Source organism: Canis lupus, chromosome 7 (assembly GCF_048164855.1).
Source record: "Canis lupus baileyi chromosome 7, mCanLup2.hap1, whole genome shotgun sequence".
In the NCBI taxonomy this organism is placed as follows: Eukaryota; Metazoa; Chordata; class Mammalia; order Carnivora; family Canidae; genus Canis; species Canis lupus.
Genome location: NC_132844.1, coordinates 75,943,686 through 75,963,106, shown reverse-complemented (window position 1 = coordinate 75,963,106; position 19,421 = coordinate 75,943,686).

Here is a 19,421-nt window from a genome sequence, read left to right as displayed (position 1 = left end):
TAATCTTGGAACCTCCTGACTCAGAATACTGCTACCTTCTCACTGCCATAGGAATGCAGCTAGTTGACAGCTGGCTTCAAGACATGCTTCCCTGTGAGAGCTGAGGACAGGGCAGAACCCTCCCGCATGCTGCCTGACTGTAGGAGTAGCTGCTAACATCCTTATGTTAGTGGCTGGGAGAGGTTGCGGGAAAAGCATGTGTGAGCACTGGGCCTGAACTCCCGTGTATCTGAGTTGAATACAGCGATTTCCAACGGCTTTCCTCAACCAGAGTGTAGCTAGTTTCCCAATCCCATGTACGAGCGGGTAGCAGACATCTGCCTCCCATGCATACACACTTCTGAGAGTTGAGCTTATGGCCTGTACCTCCACAGCCAGCCTGCTGGTACCCTTGGCTTCTAAAAGGCCTAGGCTCGCTGTTTGACGGAAGTGCTGGGAGAGGTAATTGGAATCACCCGGCACACAAGACTAGTGCCTCCAAGCTCAGTTCAGGGATTTCCTAGTAATTCCTGTGGTAGAGTGGTGCTACATACTAAGTTCCATACGTGAGAGGGTAGCTGAACGCCTTGTCCAAAACCATCTTACTTCTGAGAGTTGAGCTCAGCCTCAGTCCCTCACAGTTCCACACTGCCTGCAGAGTGAGTTTCGCAGGTCTTCAGCAGAGACGTTTGCCAGAGGCTTCTGAGACGCAGGGTAACAATGCAGACCTGGAGGGTATCCCCAGGTGCAGTCGACTGGTAATCTTGGAACCTCCTGACTCAGAATACTGCTACCTTCTCACTGCCATAGGAATGCAGCTAGTTGACAGCTGGCTTCAAGACATGCTTCCCTGTGAGAGCTGAGGACAGGGCAGAACCCTCCCGCATGCTGCCTGACTGTAGGAGTAGCTGCTAACATCCTTATGTTAGTGGCTGGGAGAGGTTGCGGGAAAAGCATGTGTGAGCACTGGGCCTGAACTCCCGTGTATCTGAGTTGAATACAGCGATTTCCAACGGCTTTCCTCAACCAGAGTGTAGCTAGTTTCCAAATCCCATGTACGAGCGGGTAGCAGACATCTGCCTCCCATGCATACACACTTCTGAGAGTTGAGCTTATGGCCTGTACCTCCACAGCCAGCCTGCTGGTACCCTTGGCTTCTAAAAGGCCTAGGCTCGCTGTTTGACGGAAGTGCTGGGAGAGGTAATTGGAATCACCCGGCACACAAGACTAGTGCCTCCAAGCTCAGTTCAGGGATTTCCTAGTAATTCCTGTGGTAGAGTGGTGCTACATACTAAGTTCCATACGTGAGAGGGTAGCTGAACGCCTTGTCCAAAACCATCTTACTTCTGAGAGTTGAGCTCAGCCTCAGTCCCTCACAGTTCCACACTGCCTGCAGAGTGAGTTTCGCAGGTCTTCAGCAGAGACGTTTGCCAGAGGCTTCTGAGACGCAGGGTAACAATGCAGACCTGGAGGGTATCCCCAGGTGCAGTCGACTGGTAATCTTGGAACCTCCAGACTCAGAATACTGCTACCTTCTCACTGCCATAGGAATGCAGCTAGTTGACAGCTGGCTTCAAGACATGCTTCCCTGTGAGAGCTGAGGACAGGGCAGAACCCTCCCGCATGCTGCCTGACTGTAGGAGTAGCTGCTAACATCCTTATGTTAGTGGCTGGGAGAGGTTGCGGGAAAAGCATGTGTGAGCACTGGGCCTGAACTCCCGTGTATCTGAGTTGAATACAGCGATTTCCAACGGCTTTCCTCAACCAGAGTGTAGCTAGTTTCCAAATCCCATGTACGAGCGGGTAGCAGACATCTGCCTCCCATGCATACACACTTCTGAGAGTTGAGCTTATGGCCTGTACCTCCACAGCCAGCCTGCTGGTACCCTTGGCTTCTAAAAGGCCTAGGCTCGCTGTTTGACGGAAGTGCTGGGAGAGGTAATTGGAATCACCCGGCACACAAGACTAGTGCCTCCAAGCTCAGTTCAGGGATTTCCTAGTAATTCCTGTGGTAGAGTGGTGCTACATACTAAGTTCCATACGTGAGAGGGTAGCTGAACGCCTTGTCCAAAACCATCTTACTTCTGAGAGTTGAGCTCAGCCTCAGTCCCTCACAGTTCCACACTGCCTGCAGAGTGAGTTTCGCAGGTCTTCAGCAGAGACGTTTGCCAGAGGCTTCTGAGACGCAGGGTAACAATGCAGACCTGGAGGGTATCCCCAGGTGCAGTCGACTGGTAATCTTGGAACCTCCTGACTCAGAATACTGCTACCTTCTCACTGCCATAGGAATGCAGCTAGTTGACAGCTGGCTTCAAGACATGCTTCCCTGTGAGAGCTGAGGACAGGGCAGAACCCTCCAGCATGCTGCCTGACTGTAGGAGTAGCTGCTAACATCCTTATGTTAGTGGCTGGGAGAGGTTGCGGGAAAAGCATGTGTGAGCACTGGGCCTGAACTCCCGTGTATCTGAGTTGAATACAGCGATTTCCAATGGCCTTCTTCAATCACAGTGTAGCTAGGTTCCAACTCCCATGTCCGAGTGGGTAGCAGACATCTGCCTCCCATGCATACACACTTCTGAGAGTTGAGCTTATGGCCTGTACCTCCAGATCCAGCCTGCTGGTACCCTTGGCTTCTAAAAGGCCTAGGCTCGCTTTTTGACGGAAGTGCTGGGAGAGGTAATTGGAATCACCCCGCACACAAGACTAGTGCCTCCAAGCTCAGTTCAGCGATTTCCTAGTAATTCCTGTGGTAGACTGGTGCTACATACTAAGTTCCATACGTGAGAGGGTAGCTGAACGCCTTGTCCAAAACCATCTTACTTCTGAGAGTTGAGCTCAGCCTCAGTCCCTCACAGTTCCACACTGCCTGCAGAGTGAGTTTCGCAGGTCTTCAGCAGAGACGTTTGCCAGAGGCTTCTGAGACGCAGGGTAACAATGCAGACCTGGAGGGTATCCCCAGGTGCAGTCGACTGGTAATCTTGGAACCTCCTGACTCAGAATACTGCTACCTTCTCACTGCCATAGGAATGCAGCTAGTTGACAGCTGGCTTCAAGACATGCTTCCCTGTGAGAGCTGAGGACAGGGCAGAACCCTCCCGCATGCTGCCTGACTGTAGGAGTAGCTGCTAACATCCTTATGTTAGTGGCTGGGAGAGGTTGCGGGAAAAGCATGTGTGAGCACTGGGCCTGAACTCCCGTGTATCTGAGTTGAATACAGCGATTTCCAACGGCTTTCCTCAACCAGAGTGTAGCTAGGTTCCAAATCCCATGTACGAGCGGGTAGCAGACATCTGCCTCCCATGCATACACACTTCTGAGAGTTGAGCTTATGGCCTGTACCTCCACATCCAGCCTGCTGGTACCCTTGGCTTCTAAAAGGCCTAGGCTCGCTGTTTGACGGAAGTGCTGGGAGAGGTAATTGGAATCTCCCGGCACACAAGACGAGTGCCTCCAAGCTCAATTCACGATTTCCCAGTAATTCTTGTGGTAGACAGGTGCTACATACTAAGTTCCATATGTGAGAAGGTAGCTGAACGCCTTGTCCAAAAGCATCTTACTTCTGAGATTTGAGCACACCCTCAGTCCCTCACACTTCCACACTGCCTGCAGAGTGAGTTTCACACGTCTTCACCAGAGACGATTGCCAGAGGCTTCTGAGTACAAGTTAACAATGCAGACCTGGAGGGTATCTCCAGGTGCAGTAGAGTGGTAATCTTGGAACCTCCTGACTCAGAGTACTGCTACATTCTCACTGCCATAGGAATGCAGCTAGTTGACAGCTGGCTTCAAGACATGCTTCCCTGTGAGAGCTGAGGACAGGGCAGAACCCTCCCGCATGCTGCCTGACTGTAGGAGTAGCTGCTAACATCCTTATGTTAGTGGCTGGGAGAGGTTGCGGGAAAAGCATGTGTGAGCACTGGGCCTGAACTCCCGTGTATCTGAGTTGAATACAGCGATTTCCAACGGCTTTCCTCAACCAGAGTGTAGCTAGTTTCCCAATCCCATGTACGAGCGGGTAGCAGACATCTGCCTCCCATGCATACACACTTCTGAGAGTTGAGCTTATGGCCTGTACCTCCACAGCCAGCCTGCTGGTACCCTTGGCTTCTAAAAGGCCTAGGCTCGCTGTTTGACGGAAGTGCTGGGAGAGGTAATTGGAATCACCCGGCACACAAGACTAGTGCCTCCAAGCTCAGTTCAGGGATTTCCTAGTAATTCCTGTGGTAGAGTGGTGCTACATACTAAGTTCCATACGTGAGAGGGTAGCTGAACGCCTTGTCCAAAACCATCTTACTTCTGAGAGTTGAGCTCAGCCTCAGTCCCTCACAGTTCCACACTGCCTGCAGAGTGAGTTTCGCAGGTCTTCAGCAGAGACGTTTGCCAGAGGCTTCTGAGACGCAGGGTAACAATGCAGACCTGGAGGGTATCCCCAGGTGCAGTCGACTGGTAATCTTGGAACCTCCTGACTCAGAATACTGCTACCTTCTCACTGCCATAGGAATGCAGCTAGTTGACAGCTGGCTTCAAGACATGCTTCCCTGTGAGAGCTGAGGACAGGGCAGAACCCTCCCGCATGCTGCCTGACTGTAGGAGTAGCTGCTAACATCCTTATGTTAGTGGCTGGGAGAGGTTGCGGGAAAAGCATGTGTGAGCACTGGGCCTGAACTCCCGTGTATCTGAGTTGAATACAGCGATTTCCAACGGCTTTCCTCAACCAGAGTGTAGCTAGTTTCCAAATCCCATGTACGAGCGGGTAGCAGACATCTGCCTCCCATGCATACACACTTCTGAGAGTTGAGCTTATGGCCTGTACCTCCACAGCCAGCCTGCTGGTACCCTTGGCTTCTAAAAGGCCTAGGCTCGCTGTTTGACGGAAGTGCTGGGAGAGGTAATTGGAATCACCCGGCACACAAGACTAGTGCCTCCAAGCTCAGTTCAGGGATTTCCTAGTAATTCCTGTGGTAGAGTGGTGCTACATACTAAGTTCCATACGTGAGAGGGTAGCTGAACGCCTTGTCCAAAACCATCTTACTTCTGAGAGTTGAGCTCAGCCTCAGTCCCTCACAGTTCCACACTGCCTGCAGAGTGAGTTTCGCAGGTCTTCAGCAGAGACGTTTGCCAGAGGCTTCTGAGACGCAGGGTAACAATGCAGACCTGGAGGGTATCCCCAGGTGCAGTCGACTGGTAATCTTGGAACCTCCAGACTCAGAATACTGCTACCTTCTCACTGCCATAGGAATGCAGCTAGTTGACAGCTGGCTTCAAGACATGCTTCCCTGTGAGAGCTGAGGACAGGGCAGAACCCTCCCGCATGCTGCCTGACTGTAGGAGTAGCTGCTAACATCCTTATGTTAGTGGCTGGGAGAGGTTGCGGGAAAAGCATGTGTGAGCACTGGGCCTGAACTCCCGTGTATCTGAGTTGAATACAGCGATTTCCAACGGCTTTCCTCAACCAGAGTGTAGCTAGTTTCCAAATCCCATGTACGAGCGGGTAGCAGACATCTGCCTCCCATGCATACACACTTCTGAGAGTTGAGCTTATGGCCTGTACCTCCACAGCCAGCCTGCTGGTACCCTTGGCTTCTAAAAGGCCTAGGCTCGCTGTTTGACGGAAGTGCTGGGAGAGGTAATTGGAATCACCCGGCACACAAGACTAGTGCCTCCAAGCTCAGTTCAGGGATTTCCTAGTAATTCCTGTGGTAGAGTGGTGCTACATACTAAGTTCCATACGTGAGAGGGTAGCTGAACGCCTTGTCCAAAACCATCTTACTTCTGAGAGTTGAGCTCAGCCTCAGTCCCTCACAGTTCCACACTGCCTGCAGAGTGAGTTTCGCAGGTCTTCAGCAGAGACGTTTGCCAGAGGCTTCTGAGACGCAGGGTAACAATGCAGACCTGGAGGGTATCCCCAGGTGCAGTCGACTGGTAATCTTGGAACCTCCTGACTCAGAATACTGCTACCTTCTCACTGCCATAGGAATGCAGCTAGTTGACAGCTGGCTTCAAGACATGCTTCCCTGTGAGAGCTGAGGACAGGGCAGAACCCTCCCGCATGCTGCCTGACTGTAGGAGTAGCTGCTAACATCCTTATGTTAGTGGCTGGGAGAGGTTGCGGGAAAAGCATGTGTGAGCACTGGGCCTGAACTCCCGTGTATCTGAGTTGAATACAGCGATTTCCAACGGCTTTCCTCAACCAGAGTGTAGCTAGGTTCCAAATCCCATGTACGAGCGGGTAGCAGACATCTGCCTCCCATGCATACACACTTCTGAGAGTTGAGCTTCTGGCCTGTACCTCCACATCCAGCCTGCTGGTACCCTTGGCTTCTAAAAGGCCTAGGCTCGCTGTTTGACGGAAGTGCTGGGAGAGGTAATTGGAATCTCCCGGCACACAAGACGAGTGCCTCCAAGCTCAATTCACGATTTCCCAGTAATTCTTGTGGTAGACAGGTGCTACATACTAAGTTCCATATGTGAGAAGGTAGCTGAACGCCTTGTCCAAAAGCATCTTACTTCTGAGATTTGAGCACACCCTCAGTCCCTCACACTTCCACACTGCCTGCAGAGTGAGTTTCACACGTCTTCACCAGAGACGATTGCCAGAGGCTTCTGAGTACAAGTTAACAATGCAGACCTGGAGGGTATCTCCAGGTGCAGTAGAGTGGTAATCTTGGAACCTCCTGACTCAGAGTACTGCTACATTCTCACTGCCATAGGAATGCAGCTAGTTGACAGCTGGCTTCAAGACATGCTTCCCTGTGAGAGCTGAGGACAGGGCAGAACCCTCCCGCATCCTGCCTGACTGTAGGAGTAGCTGCTAACATCCTTATGTTAGTGGCTGGGAGAGGTTGCGGGAAAAGCATGTGTGAGCACTGGGCCTGAACTCCCGTGTATCTGAGTTGAATACAGCGATTTCCAATGGCCTTCTTCAATCACAGTGTAGCTAGGTTCCAACTCCCATGTCCGAGTGGGTAGCAGACATCTGCCTCCCATGCATACACACTTCTGAGAGTTGAGCTTATGGCCTGTACCTCCAGATCCAGCCTGCTGGTACCCTTGGCTTCTAAAAGGCCTAGGCTCGCTTTTTGACGGAAGTGCTGGGAGAGGTAATTGGAATCACCGGGCACACAAGACTAGTGCCTCCAAGCTCAGTTCAGCGATTTCCTAGTAATTCCTGTGGTAGACTGGTGCTACATACTAAGTTCCATACGTGAGAGGGTAGCTGAACGCCTTGTCCAAAACCATCTTACTTCTGAGAGTTGAGCTCAGCCTCAGTCCCTCACAGTTCCACACTGCCTGCAGAGTGAGTTTCGCAGGTCTTCAGCAGAGACGTTTGCCAGAGGCTTCTGAGACGCAGGGTAACAATGCAGACCTGGAGGGTATCCCCAGGTGCAGTCGACTGGTAATCTTGGAACCTCCTGACTCAGAATACTGCTACCTTCTCACTGCCATAGGAATGCAGCTAGTTGACAGCTGGCTTCAAGACATGCTTCCCTGTGAGAACTGAGGACAGGGCAGAACCCTCCCGCATGCTGCCTGACTGTAGGAGTAGCTGCTAACATCCTTATGTTAGTGGCTGGGAGAGGTTGCGGGAAAAGCATGTGTGAGCACTGGGCCTGAACTCCCGTGTATCTGAGTTGAATACAGCGATTTCCAACGGCTTTCCTCAACCAGAGTGTAGCTAGGTTCTAAATCCCATGTACGAGCGGGTAGCAGACATCTGCCTCCCATGCATACACACTTCTGAGAGTTGAGCTTATGGCCTGTACCTCCACATCCAGCCTGCTGGTACCCTTGGCTTCTAAAAGGCCTAGGCTCGCTGTTTGACGGAAGTGCTGGGAGAGGTAATTGGAATCTCCCGGCACACAAGACGAGTGCCTCCAAGCTCAATTCACGATTTCCCAGTAATTCTTGTGGTAGACAGGTGCTGCATACTAAGTTCCATATGTGAGAAGGTAGCTGAACGCCCTGTCCAAAAGCATCTTACTTCTGAGATTTGAGCACACCCTCAGTCCCTCACACTTCCACACTGCCTGCAGAGTGAGTTTCACACGTCTTCACCAGAGACGATTGCCAGAGGCTTCTGAGTACAAGTTAACAATGCAGACCTGGAGGGTATCTCCAGGTGCAGTAGAGTGGTAATCTTGGAACCTCCTGACTCAGAGTACTGCTACCTTCTCACTGCCATAGGAATGCAGCTAGTTGACAGCTGGCTTCAAGACATGCTTCCCTGTGAGAGCTGAGGACAGGGCAGAACCCTCCCGCATCCTGCCTGACTGTAGGAGTAGCTGCTAACATCCTTATGTTAGTGGCTGGGAGAGGTTGCGGGAAAAGCATGTGTGAGCACTGGGCCTGAACTCCCGTGTATCTGAGTTGAATACAGCGATTTCCAATGGCCTTCTTCAATCACAGTGTAGCTAGGTTCCAACTCCCATGTCCGAGTGGGTAGCAGACATCTGCCTCCCATGCATACACACTTCTGAGAGTTGAGCTTATGGCCTGTACCTCCACATCCAGCCTGCTCGTACCCTTGGCTTCTAAAAGGCCTAGGCTCGCTGTTTGACGGAAGTGCTGGGAGAGGTAATTGGAATCACCCGTCACACAAGACTAGTGCCTCCAAGCTCAGTTCAGCGATTTCCTAGTAATTCCTGTGGTAGACTGGTGCTACAAACTAAGTTCCATACGTGAGAGGGTAGCTGAACGCCTTGTCCAAAACCATCTTACTTCTGAGAGTTGAGCTCAGCCTCAGTCCCTCACAGTTCCACACTGCCTGCAGAGTGAGTTTCGCAGGTCTTCAGCAGAGACGTTTGCCAGAGGCTTCTGAGACGCAGGGTAACAATGCAGACCTGGAGGGTATCCCCAGGTGCAGTCGACTGGTAATCTTGGAACCTCCTGACTCAGAATACTGCTACCTTCTCACTGCCATAGTAATGCAGCTAGTTGACAGCTGGCTTCAAGACATGCTTCCCTGTGAGAGCTGAGGACAGGGCAGAACCCTCCCGCATGCTGCCTGACTGTAGGAGTAGCTGCTAACATCCTTATGTTAGTGGCTGGGAGAGGTTGCGGGAAAAGCATGTGTGAGCACTGGGCCTGAACTCCCGTGTATCTGAGTTGAATACAGCGATTTCCAACGGCTTTCCTCAACCAGAGTGTAGCTAGTTTCCAAATCCCATGTACGAGCGGGTAGCAGACATCTGCCTCCCATGCATACACACTTCTGAGAGTTGAGCTTATGGCCTGTACCTCCACAGCCAGCCTGCTGGTACCCTTGGCTTCTAAAAGGCCTAGGCTCGCTGTTTGACGGAAGTGCTGGGAGAGGTAATTGGAATCACCCGGCACACAAGACTAGTGCCTCCAAGCTCAGTTCAGGGATTTCCTAGTAATTCCTGTGGTAGAGTGGTGCTACATACTAAGTTCCATACGTGAGAGGGTAGCTGAACGCCTTGTCCAAAACCATCTTACTTCTGAGAGTTGAGCTCAGCCTCAGTCCCTCACAGTTCCACACTGCCTGCAGAGTGAGTTTCGTAGGTCTTCATCAGAGACGTTTGCCAGAGGCTTCTGAGACGAAGGGTAACAATGCAGACCTGGAGGGTATCCCCAGGTGCAGTCGACTGATAATCTTGGAACCTCCTGACTCAGAATACTGCTACCTTCTCACTGCCATAGGAATGCAGCTAGTTGACAGCTGGCTTCAAGACATGCTTCCCTGTGAGAGCTGAGGACAGGGCAGAACCCTCCCGCATGCTGCCTGACTGTAGGAGTAGCTGCTAACATCCTTATGTTAGTGGCTGGGAGAGGTTGCGGGAAAAGCATGTGTGAGCACTGGGCCTGAACTCCCGTGTATCTGAGTTGAATACAGCGATTTCCAACGGCTTTCCTCAACCAGAGTGTAGCTAGGTTCCAAATCCCATGTACGAGCGGGTAGCAGACATCTGCCTCCCATGCATACACACTTCTGAGAGTTGAGCTTATGGCCTGTACCTCCACATCCAGCCTGCTGGTACCCTTGGCTTCTAAAAGGCCTAGGCTCGCTGTTTGACGGAAGTGCTGGGAGAGGTAATTGGAATCTCCCGGCACACAAGACGAGTGCCTCCAAGCTCAATTCACGATTTCCCAGTAATTCTTGTGGTAGACAGGTGCTACATACTAAGTTCCATATGTGAGAAGGTAGCTGAACGCCTTGTCCAAAAGCATCTTACTTCTGAGATTTGAGCACACCCTCAGTCCCTCACACTTCCACACTGCCTGCAGAGTGAGTTTCACACGTCTTCACCAGAGACGATTGCCAGAGGCTTCTGAGTACAAGTTAACAATGCAGACCTGGAGGGTATCTCCAGGTGCAGTAGAGTGGTAATCTTGGAACCTCCTGACTCAGAGTACTGCTACATTCTCACTGCCATAGGAATGCAGCTAGTTGACAGCTGGCTTCAAGACATGCTTCCCTGTGAGAGCTGAGGACAGGGCAGAACCCTCCCGCATCCTGCCTGACTGTAGGAGTAGCTGCTAACATCCTTATGTTAGTGGCTGGGAGAGGTTGCGGTAAAAGCATGTGTGAGCACTGGGCCTGAACTCCCGTGTATCTGAGTTGAATACAGCGATTTCCAATGGCCTTCTTCAATCACAGTGTAGCTAGGTTCCAACTCCCATGTCCGAGTGGGTAGCAGACATCTGCCTCCCATGCATACACACTTCTGAGAGTTGAGCTTATGGCCTGTACCTCCAGATCCAGCCTGCTGGTACCCTTGGCTTCTAAAAGGCCTAGGCTCGCTGTTTGACGGAAGTGCTGGGAGAGGTAATTGGAATCACCGGGCACACAAGACTAGTGCCTCCAAGCTCAGTTCAGCGATTTCCTAGTAATTCCTGTGGTAGACTGGTGCTACATACTAAGTTCCATACGTGAGAGGGTAGCTGAACGCCTTGTCCAAAACCATCTTACTTCTGAGAGTTGAGCTCAGCCTCAGTCCCTCACAGTTCCACACTGCCTGCAGAGTGAATTTCGCAGGTCTTCAGCAGAGACGTTTGCCAGAGGCTTCTGAGACGCAGGGTAACAATGCAGACCTGGAGGGTATCCCCAGGTGCAGTCGACTGGTAATCTTGGAACCTCCTGACTCAGAATACTGCTACCTTCTCACTGCCATAGGAATGCAGCTAGTTGACAGCTGGCTTCAAGACATGCTTCCCTGTGAGAGCTGAGGACAGGGCAGATCCCTCCCGCATGCTGCCTGACTGTAGGAGTAGCTGCTAACATCCTTATGTTAGTGGCTGGGAGAGGTTGCGGGAAAAGCATGTGTGAGCACTGGGCCTGAACTCCCGTGTATCTGAGTTGAATACAGCGATTTCCAACGGCTTTTCTCAACCAGAGTGTAGCTAGGTTCTAAATCCCATGTACGAGCGGGTAGCAGACATCTGCCTCCCATGCATACACACTTCTGAGAGTTGAGCTTATGGCCTGTACCTCCACATCCAGCCTGCTGGTACCCTTGGCTTCTAAAAGGCCTAGGCTCGCTGTTTGACGGAAGTGCTGGGAGAGGTAATTGGAATCTCCCGGCACACAAGACGAGTGCCTCCAAGCTCAATTCACGATTTCCCAGTAATTCTTGTGGTAGACAGGTGCTACATACAAAGTTCCATATGTGAGAAGGTAGCTGAACGCCCTGTCCAAAAGCATCTTACTTCTGAGATTTGAGCACACCCTCAGTCCCTCACACTTCCACACTGCCTGCAGAGTGAGTTTCACACGTCTTCACCAGAGACGATTGCCAGAGGCTTCTGAGTACAAGTTAACAATGCAGACCTGGAGGGTATCTCCAGGTGCAGTAGAGTGGTAATCTTGGAACCTCCTGACTCAGAGTACTGCTACCTTCTCACTGCCATAGGAATGCAGCTAGTTGACAGCTGGCTTCAAAACATGCTTCCCTGTGAGAGCTGAGGACAGGGCAGAACCCTCCCGCATCCTGCCTGACTGTAGGAGTAGCTGCTAACATCCTTATGTTAGTGGCTGGGAGAGGTTGCGGGAAAAGCATGTGTGAGCACTGGGCCTGAACTCCCGTGTATCTGAGTTGAATACAGCGATTTCCAATGGCCTTGTTCAATCACAGTGTAGCTAGGTTCCAACTCCCATGTCCGAGTGGGTAGCAGACATCTGCCTCCCATGCATACACACTTCTAGAGTTGAGCTTATGGCCTGTACCTCCACATCCAGCCTGCTCGTACCCTTGGCTTCTAAAAGGCCTAGGCTCGCTGTTTGACGGAAGTGCTGCGAGAGGTAATTGGAATCACCCGGCACACAAGACTAGTGCCTCCAAGCTCAGTTCAGCGATTTCCTAGTAATTCCTGTGGTAGACTGGTGCTACATACTAAGTTCCATACGTGAGAGGGTAGCTGAACGCCTTGTCCAAAACCATCTTACTTCTGAGAGTTGAGCTCAGCCTCAGTCCCTCACAGTTCCCCACTGCCTGCAGAGTGAGTTTCGCAGGTCTTCAGCAGAGACGTTTGCCAGAGGCTTCTAGGACGCAGGGTAACAATGCAGACCTGGAGGGTATCCCCAGGTGCAGTCGACTGGTAATCTTGGAACCTCCTGACTCAGAATACTGATACCTTCTCACTGCCATAGGAATGCAGCTAGTTGAGAGCTAGCTGGCTTCAAGACATGCTTCCCTGTGAGAGCTGAGGACAGGGCAGAACCCTCCCGCATGCTGCCTGACTGTAGGAGTAGCTGCTAACATCCTAATGTTAGTGGCTGGGAGAGGTTGCGGGAAAAGCATGTGTGAGCACTGGGCCTGAACTCCCGTGTATCTGAGTTGAATACAGCGATTTCCAACGGCTTTCCTCAACCAGAGTGTAGCTAGGTTCCAAATCCCATGTACGAGCGGGTAGCAGACATCTGCCTCCCATGCATACACACTTCTGAGAGTTGAGCTTATGGCCTGTACCTCCACAGCCAGCCTGCTGGTACCCTTGGCTTCTAAAAGGCCTAGGCTCGCTGTTTCACGGAAGTGCTGGGAGAGGTAATTGGAATCTCCCGGCACACAAGACGAGTGCCTCCAAGCTCAATGCACGATTTCCCAGTAATTCTTGTGGTAGACAGGTGCTACATACTAAGTTCCATATGTGAGAAGGTAGCTGAACGCCTTGTCCAAAAGCATCTTACTTCTGAGAGTTGAGCCCACCCTCAGTCCCTCACACTTCCACAGTGCCTGCAGAGTGAGTTTCACACGTCTTCACCAGAGACGATTGCCAGAGGCTTCTGAGTACAAGTTAACAATGCAGACCTGGAGGGTATCTCCAGGTGCAGTAGAGTGGTAATCTTGGAACCTCCTGACTCAGAGTACTGCTACCTTCTCACTGCCATAGGAATGCAGCTAGTTGACAGCTGGCTTCAAGACATGCTTCCCTGTGAGAGCTGAGGACAGGGCAGAACCCTCCCGCATCCTGCCTGACTGTAGGAGTAGCTGCTAACATCCTTATGTTAGTGGCTGGGAGAGGTTGCGGGAAAAGCATGTGTGAGCACTGGGCCTGAACTCCCGTGTATCTGAGTTGAATACAGCGATTTCCAATGGCCTTCTTCAAACACAGTGTAGCTAGGTTCCAACTCCCATGTCCGAGTGGGTAGCAGACATCTGCCTCCCATGCATACACACTTCTGAGAGTTGAGCTTATGGCCTGTACCTCCACATCCAGCCTGCTCGTACCCTTGGCTTCTAAAAGGCCTAGGCTCGCTGTTTGACGGAAGTGCTGGGAGAGGTAATTGGAATCACCTGGCACACAAGACTAGTGCCTCCAAGCTCAGTTCAGCGATTTCCTAGTAATTCCTGTGGTAGACTGGTGCTACATACTAAGTTCCATACGTGAGAGGGTAGCTGAACGCCTTGTCCAAAACCATCTTACTTCTGAGAGTTGAGCTCAGCCTCAGTCCCTCACAGTTCCACACTGCCTGCAGAGTGAGTTTCGCAGGTCTTCAGCAGAGACGTTTGCCAGAGGCTTCTGAGACGAAGGGTAACAATGCAGACCTGGAGGGTATCCCCAGGTGCAGTCGACTGGTAATCTTGGAACCTCCTGACTCAGAATACTGCTACCTTCTCACTGCCATAGGAATGCAGCTAGTTGACAGCTGGCTTCAAGACATGCTTCCCTGTGAGAGCTGAGGATAGGGCAGAACCCTCCCGCATGCTGCCTGACTGTAGGAGTAGCTGCTAACATCCTAATGTTAGTGGCTGGGAGAGGCTGGGGGAAAAGCATGTGTGAGCACTGGGCCTGAACTCCCGTGTATCTGAGTTGAATACAGCGATTTCCAACGGCTTTCCTCAACCAGAGTGTAGCTAGGTTCCAAATCCCATGTACGAGCGGGTAGCAGACATCTGCCTCCCATGCATACACACTTCTGAGAGTTGAGCTTATGGCCTGTACCTCCACAGCCAGCCTGCTGGTACCCTTGGCTTCTAAAAGGCCTAGGCTCGCTGTTTGACGGAAGTGCTGGGAGAGGTAATTGGAATCACCCGGCACAAAAGACTAGTGCCTCCAAGCTCAGTTCAGCGATTTCCTAGTAATTCCTGTGGTAGAGTGGTGCTACATACTAAGTTCCATACGTGAGAGGGTAGCTGAACGCCTTGTCCAAAACCATCTTACTTCTGAGAGTTGAGCTCAGCCTCAGTCCCTCACAGTTCCACACTGCCTGCAGAGTGAGTTTCGCAGATCTTCAGCAGAGACGTTTGCCAGAGGCTTCTGAGACGCAGGGTAACAATGCAGACCTGGAGGGTATCCCCAGGTGCAGTCGACTGGTAATCTTGGACCCTCCTGACTCAGAATACTGCTACCTTCTCACTGCCATAGGAATGCAGCTAGTTGACAGCTGGCTTCAAGACATGCTTCCCTGTGAGAGCTGAGGACAGGGCAGAACCCTCCCGCATCCTGCCTGACTGTAGGAGTAGCTGCTAACATCCTTATGTTAGTGGCTGGGAGAGGTTGCGGGAAAAGCATGTGTGAGCACTGGGCCTGATCTCCCGTGTATCTGAGTTGAATACAGCGATTTCCAATGGCCTTCTTCAAACACAGTGTAGCTAGGTTCCAACTCCCATGTCCGAGTGGGTAGCAGACATCTGCCTCCCATGCATACACACTTCTGAGAGTTGAGCTTATGGCCTGTACCTCCACATCCAGCCTGCTCGTACCCTTGGCTTCTAAAAGGCCTAGGCTCGCTGTTTGACGGAAGTGCTGGGAGAGGTAATTGGAATCACCTGGCACACAAGACTAGTGCCTCCAAGCTCAGTTCAGCGATTTCCTAGTAATTCCTGTGGTAGACTGGTGCTACATACTAAGTTCCATACGTGAGAGGGTAGCTGAACGCCTTGTCCAAAACCATCTTACTTCTGAGAGTTGAGCTCAGCCTCAGTCCCTCACAGTTCCACACTGCCTGCAGAGTGAGTTTCGCAGGTCTTCAGCAGAGACGTTTGCCAGAGGCTTCTGAGACGAAGGGTAACAATGCAGACCTGGAGGGTATCCCCAGGTGCAGTCGACTGGTAATCTTGGAACCTCCTGACTCAGAATACTGCTACCTTCTCACTGCCATAGGAATGCAGCTAGTTGACAGCTGGCTTCAAGACATGCTTCCCTGTGAGAGCTGAGGATAGGGCAGAACCCTCCCGCATGCTGCCTGACTGTAGGAGTAGCTGCTAACATCCTAATGTTAGTGGCTGGGAGAGGCTGGGGGAAAAGCATGTGTGAGCACTGGGCCTGAACTCCCGTGTATCTGAGTTGAATACAGCGATTTCCAACGGCTTTCCTCAACCAGAGTGTAGCTAGGTTCCAAATCCCATGTACGAGCGGGTAGCAGACATCTGCCTCCCATGCATACACACTTCTGAGAGTTGAGCTTATGGCCTGTACCTCCACAGCCAGCCTGCTGGTACCCTTGGCTTCTAAAAGGCCTAGGCTCGCTGTTTGACGGAAGTGCTGGGAGAGGTAATTGGAATCACCCGGCACACAAGACTAGTGCCTCCAAGCTCAGTTCAGGGATTTCCTAGTAATTCCTGTGGTAGAGTGGTGCTACATACTAAGTTCCATACGTGAGAGGGTAGCTGAACGCCTTGTCCAAAACCATCTTACTTCTGAGAGTTGAGCTCAGCCTCAGTCCCTCACAGTTCCACACTGCCTGCAGAGTGAGTTTCGCAGGTCTTCAGCAGAGACGTTTGCCAGAGGCTTCTGAGACGCAGGGTAACAATGCAGACCTGGAGGGTATCCCCAGGTGCAGTCGACTGGTAATCTTGGACCCTCCTGACTCAGAATACTGCTACCTTCTCACTGCCATAGGAATGCAGCTAGTTGACAGCTGGCTTCAAGACATGCTTCCCTGTGAGAGCTGAGGACAGGGCAGAACCCTCCCGCATGCTGCCTGACTGTAGGAGTAGCTGCTAACATCCTTATGTTAGTGGCTGGGAGAGGTTGCGGGAAAAGCATGTGTGAGCACTGGGCCTGAACTCCCGTGTATCTGAGTTGAATACAGCGATTTCCAACGGCTTTCTTCAACCAGAGTGTAGCTAGTTTCCAAATCCCATGTACGAGCGGGTAGCAGACATCTGCCTCCCATGCATACACACTTCTGAGAGTTGAGCTTATGGCCTGTACCTCCACAGCCAGCCTGCTGGTATCCTTGGCTTCTAAAAGGCCTAGGCTCGCTGTTTGACGGAAGTGCTGGGAGAGGTAATTGGAATCACCCGGCACACAAGACTAGTGCCTCCAAGCTCAGTTCAGGGATTTCCTAGTAATTCCTGTGGTAGAGTGGTGCTACATACTAAGTTCCATACGTGAGAGGGTAGCTGAACGCCTTGTCCAAAACCATCTTACTTCTGAGAGTTGAGCTCAGCCTCAGTCCCTCACAGTTCCACACTGCCTGCAGAGTGAGTTTCGCAGGTCTTCAGCAGAGACGTTTGCCAGAGGCTTCTGAGACGCAGGGTAACAATGCAGACCTGGAGGGTATCCCCAGGTGCAGTCGACTGGTAATCTTGGAACCTCCTGACTCAGAATACTGCTACCTTCTCACTGCCATAGGAATGCAGCTAGTTGACAGCTGGCTTCAAGACATGATTCCCTGTGAGAGCTGAGGACAGGGCAGAACCCTCCCGCATGCTGCCTGACTGTAGGAGTAGCTGCTAACATCCTTATGTTAGTGGCTGGGAGAGGTTGCGGGAAAAGCATGTGTGAGCACTGGGCCTGAACTCCCGTGTATCTGAGTTGAATACAGCGATTTCCAACGGCTTTCCTCAACCAGAGTGTAGCTAGGATCCAAATCCCATGTACGAGCGGGTAGGAGACATCTGCCTCCCATGCATACACACTTCTGAGAGTTGAGCTTATGGCCTGTACCTCCACATCCAGCCTACTGGTACCCTTGGCTTCTAAAAGGCCTAGGCTCGCTGTTTGACGGAAGTGGTGGGAGAGGTAATTGGAATCTCCCGGCACACAAGACGAGTGCCTCCAAGCTCAATTCACGATTTCCCAGTAATTCTTGTGGTAGACAGGTGCTACATACTAAGTTCCTTATGTGAGATGGTAGCTGAACGCCTTGTCCAAAAGCATCTTACTTCTGAGATTTGAGCACACCCTCAGTACCTCACACTTCCACACTGCCTGCAGAGTGAGTTTCACACGTCTTCACCAGAGACGATTGCCAGAGGCTTCTGAGTACAAGTTAACAATGCAGACCTGGAGGGTATCTCCAGGTGCAGTAGAGTGGTAATCTTGGAACCTCCTGACTCAGAGTACTGCTACATTCTCACTGCCATAGGAATGCAGCTAGTTGACAGCTGGCTTCAAGACATGCTTCCCTGTGTGAGCTGAGGACAGAGCAGAACCCTCCCGCATCCTGCCTGACTGTAGGAGTAGCTGCTAACATCCTTATATTAGTGGCTGGGAGAGGTTGCGGGAAAAGCATGTGTGAGCACTGGGCCTGAACTCCCGTGTATCTGAGTTGAATACAGCGATTTCCAATGGCCTTCTTCAATCACAGTGTAGCTAGGTTCCAACTCCCATGTCCGAGTGGGTAGCAGACATCTGCCTCCCATGCATACACACTTCTGAGAGTTGAGCTTATGGCCTGTACCTCCAGATCCAGCCTGCTGGTACCCTTGGCTTCTAAAAGGCCTAGGCTCGCTTTTTGACGGAAGTGCTGGGAGAGGTAATTGGAATCACCCCGCACACAAGACTAGTGCCTCCAAGCTCAGTTCCTCGATTTCCTAGTAATTCCTGTGGTAGACTGGTGCTACATACTAAGTTCCATACGTGAGAGGGTAGCTGAACGCCTTGTCCAAAACCATCTTACTTCTGAGAGTTGAGCTCAGCCTCAGTCCCTCACAGTTCCACACTGCCTGCAGAGTGAGTTTCGCAGGTCTTCAGCAGAGACGTTTGCCAGAGGCTTCTGAGACGCAGGGTAACAATGCAGACCTGGAGGGTATCCCCAGGTGCAGTCGACTGGTAATCTTGGAACCTCCTGACTCAGAATACTGCTACCTTCTCACTGCCATAGGAATGCAGCTAGTTGACAGCTGGCTTCAAGACATGCTTCCCTGTGAGAGCTGAGGATAGGGCAGAACCCTCCCGCATGCTGCCTGACTGTAGGAGTAGCTGCTAACATCCTAATGTTAGTGGCTGGGAGAGGCTGGGGGAAAAGCATGTGTGAGCACTGGGCCTGAACTCCCGTGTATCTGAGTTGAATACAGCGATTTCCAACGGCTTTCCTCAACCAGAGTGTAGCTAGGTTCCAAATCCCATGTACGAGCGGGTAGCAGACATCTGCCTCCCATGCATACACACTTCTGAGAGTTGAGCTTATGGCCTGTACCTCCACAGCCAGCCTGCTGGTACCCTTGGCTTCTAAAAGGCCTAGGCTCGCTGTTTGACGGAAGTGCTGGGAGAGGTAATTGGAATCACCCGGCACACAAGACTAGTGCCTCCAAGCTCAGTTCAGGGATTTCCTAGTAATTCCTGTGGTAGAGTGGTGCTACATACTAAGTTCCATACGTGAGAGGGTAGCTGAACGCCTTGTCCAAAACCATCTTACTTCTGAGAGTTGAGCTCAGCCTCAGTCCCTCACAGTTCCACACTGCCTGCAGAGTGAGTTTCGCAGGTCTTCAGCAGAGACGTTTGCCAGAGGCTTCTGAGACGCAGGGTAACAATGCAGACCTGGAGGGTATCCCCAGGTGCAGTCGACTGGTAATCTTGGACCCTCCTGACTCAGAATACTGCTACCTTCTCACTGCCATAGGAATGCAGCTAGTTGACAGCTGGCTTCAAGACATGCTTCCCTGTGAGAGCTGAGGACAGGGCAGAACCCTCCCGCATGCTGCCTGACTGTAGGAGTAGCTGCTAACATCCTTATGTTAGTGGCTGGGAGAGGTTGCGGGAAAAGCATGTGTGAGCACTGGGCCTGAACTCCCGTGTATCTGAGTTGAATACAG